Source organism: Protomyctophum bolini (assembly GCF_963924005.1).
Source record: "Protomyctophum bolini genome assembly, chromosome: 19".
In the NCBI taxonomy this organism is placed as follows: domain Eukaryota; kingdom Metazoa; phylum Chordata; class Actinopteri; order Myctophiformes; family Myctophidae; genus Protomyctophum; species Protomyctophum bolini.
In genome coordinates, this window is record NC_137880.1 from 1,899,668 (window position 1) to 1,902,019 (window position 2,352).

The following is a 2,352-nucleotide window of genomic DNA, read 5'->3' on the forward strand; positions in this document are numbered from 1 at the left end:
CAGGATTGATCGATCAAGAAGTCTCTGCGAGGGGGGAGGGCATTGATCAGGAAGTATTGCAAGGGTGGGGGCGGTCCATGGGAGCTTGTTGTTGTCCGCATGCCATGTCCGCTTATTATAAGCGACTTGTATTATTATCGTTATTTGTATTATTATTAATATTATTATTAATTTAATATGCTGCTATGCTTCTAGCTCTGCTATTTTCAAACAGTTGATGAACATTAGATTTAAATGAGCTAATCTGTTGCAATTTGTTGAGTGGCTTCTTTTCAACATTTCTGTTGCAAAATCTGGCACCACTTACACTATTGGGTTACTTATATTACAGCCCGTTTGCTGCAGTTCTTTCCACTTTCCAGACTCTTCTCGTTCTTCCTCCGCAAGTTACGTAAACCAGCAAGACAATATTAATATTATAAGTATAACTTAATATAAATGTAAACGTTCTGCAGTGCAAACTATAGCCTTATGAACAGGAGTTAATGAGTTTGTTTTTCTTTTCTTTCTTGCCTGCTCGAGTAGCTTAGCCTCTTAGCTAAATACCGGACAGATACAAAGGATACACCGGTAGCTAACACTCGAGTAATAACACAACAAGCAATATTCCGATTCTAACTTATGAAGCTAAACTACCATTAATGCACCTAGCGTTAGGAGTTAAACGGGTTCGTTTTCCCCCTTATATTCTGTTTTTGTAACATGCACTTGCATTATTTTGTTAGCTGTTATGTTCCATGAAATTAGTTAATGACACAGGAAAACTCTTCACATAGAGCATGTCTGACATAAATATGAAATAATTTCTTAAACATGTAGCCAAAGTGTTAGGTTATTCATTAGCAGCAGCTAGCATGGCTGCATACAACATGCATCCCTGCTTCTGGTGACATATTATTTTAATTTGTGAGGTCTGTTAAATGATGGATCATTTTTATTAGTTTAATACTTAAAAAAAAAGATTACTGTTATTGTTACAGCATAGGCAAATTGACAGATCTATGGACTTAATGCCTGTCTACAGATGTAGATTATCTGCTCTGCAAATTCAGTGTAATTGTTAAAATTGTCTTGTTTATTTTTATTAACAGATGCATCGTTCCATATTGACCACCAATGAGTCTGTACAGCTCAAACAATGTACAACCTGCTGTACACTGTACCACTGCTCATATTAAAACTGCAATCGCTTTTGAAGGTATGTATAAGCTTGTTTTTTATTTTTAGGATGTATGTCTGGATGTACTGTAGAGAGGAGGCATTTTCATTATCTTTCAAATTGACATTGGGACTTATTCAGACTGTTGGCCTTGGCCAGGCAGGGTGTGTTATTCATGCACTCATTTCACCCAGGTTCCATCTCTGCAACGCATGCAATTTGTGTGTTCAGTCAGTGAGTCAGTCTAGTGACTGCCAGTGGTCTATGAAGGATGGATCTCCCCTTAAGTACATTTGAAATGTAAGAATGAGTTGGTGCTGTGTGTGTATATTATATACTGTATATTAATTTGTCATATTGTATGTCTCCCCTCCCTTTAGATCTGCGCATCATTAGATGCTGTCTTAACTGCAGATCAGATACATCTCAGGCACACTATCATTGTCCCTGCGGTGTAAGAACACCCTTTTAAGGGCTGATGCGATGAGAAAACACCTGCCGAAGTGCAAACTCTATTCAGGTCAGCTGTCCAGCCCTCCTCAGTCTGCCAGCCCTGCGATGCACAGTGGTCAGTCTGCCAGCCCCGCGATGCACAGTGTTCAGGCGCCCAGCCCTTCTGAGCCCTCTACCCATTCCAGATGCCCGTACTGCTCTGCTTGGCTGCAGAGTGCATCCAAGCAAATGTACACAATGTTAAGGATGTTTACTTTGTAAAATGCTTTATCTGGGCTGAATTTGTTCTTTTGCCCACCTCTGGTGTATTATCAAACATTTGCAATGCGACTGTGTGGTAAACCCTTAATATAAACATAGATAACGTGGTTGTAATTGATACACATTCATTTGATTACAAAGTTGTATTCTTTAAGCAATAAAGAAAAGGATAAAAGGTTTTCACTATGTTGTGGCTCTATTGTTGTTTCCAAACACATGCAGTGTTGCAGGCTTTCTGCTTGTTTTATTGAATTGCCACTTCTCCCAGGTCCATGTACTGCTCTGGAAGTCCATGTTGGTACCTCGCAGGTGGGTGGAGGCTGCTATGACACGTGTAATATGATACCATGAACTATAAGTGTAATAGTATAGTGTAGTGTAACGGTGTAGTAAGTGTTTATGAAGATGTAGAAACCATTTAGACGTTACTTTGAATCACAAAATATGTATTGTATACAGAGTTTCCATAATTGTGCCCA

General features: G+C 39.0%; 1 long non-coding RNA gene across 1 annotated transcript; it reads left to right on the forward strand.

Annotated features, from left to right (window-relative positions):
• The first annotated feature begins 1,089 nt into the window (after positions 1-1,089).
• On the forward strand, positions 1,090-2,052 carry LOC308334030. Its single transcript, XR_013965850.1, has 2 exons — positions 1,090-1,198; positions 1,540-2,052. It is a non-coding gene; the product is annotated as an uncharacterized lncRNA (long non-coding RNA).
• The last annotated feature ends 300 nt before the right edge of the window (positions 2,053-2,352 follow it).